Below are 1,034 nucleotides of genomic sequence, written 5' to 3'. Positions count from 1 at the left end.
AATATATCGATGAAAGGAGGCTGCTCCAATGACCTTGACCTTTATATATGTTGTCAAGGGCATGACCCCAAGTGACCTTCAAGTGGTTTTAGCCGTCGCTCGTTATTTGTTAAAAAGTTATTAACAAAATATATGTAGAAGTATGTGAGGACGGAATAGGCATAAGTATAACTATAATAATTAAAAAGTTATAAAAAACTAAATACTTTATTGATTACTATTATTAATATAGGATATATTTCTCTCATTATTTGAAAGAATGCTTCAATTCTTTTTTCAAAAGAATAAATCCTTTTGAATATAAACTCAGCGAGATAATGTTTATAATGTTTTGAATTAGTTCCATAACAATTAGGAATTGCACCACGCATATCACGCCATACTCTCTCAATATTTTGAGTATAACAACCACTTGTAGGATCAACAAAATTCTCAGAATGATTTACAGTGCAATGAATGTAATTATGTTGACTTATTGAAGAATATGCGCGCCAGCAATCACTATATATATAGTTGTTCCAGGCAATATATAATGTTGTATTTCTGTTATTAATGAGGATTCTGAACGATCTTTTACAGGAACTACGAAAATACGACCACTATCACGTTCATAGCCACCAAAAACCTACTGTCCTTGTATCAAGCGGCCACGATGATATTTTCGTTTTCCAATTTTTGCTTCATCCACTTCCACTATTTTTCACTAGACAGACCCCTACGCAAGGTAAAAATATTTATTAAATCTTTGCCTTACTAAATAAATGAGTCTACAATATACCAAAAATATTAGATACCGAAAAGATTAGACAGACCCCTACGCAAGGTAGAATGTATATTAAATTGAATATCTATTAAATCTTCGCCTTACTACAAAAATAGAAGCATTAAAGCACGTATTTTTTGTTTTTACAATAGATATTATTTATGTAATAGGCGGGGGGAGGGGCTCCGCCCCTCCCCCCTGCATCCCCCCCCTCCCCGCCTGCGCCCATACTACCCACTGGGGGGGGCTTCGCCCCCCCCCAACCCCCCAT

The sequence above is a fragment of the Wasmannia auropunctata genome, unplaced genomic scaffold (genome assembly GCF_000956235.1).
Source record: "Wasmannia auropunctata unplaced genomic scaffold, wasmannia.A_1.0 LD336076.1, whole genome shotgun sequence".
In the NCBI taxonomy this organism is placed as follows: Eukaryota; Metazoa; Arthropoda; class Insecta; order Hymenoptera; family Formicidae; genus Wasmannia; species Wasmannia auropunctata.
Note: the sequence above shows the minus strand (reverse complement) of the source record.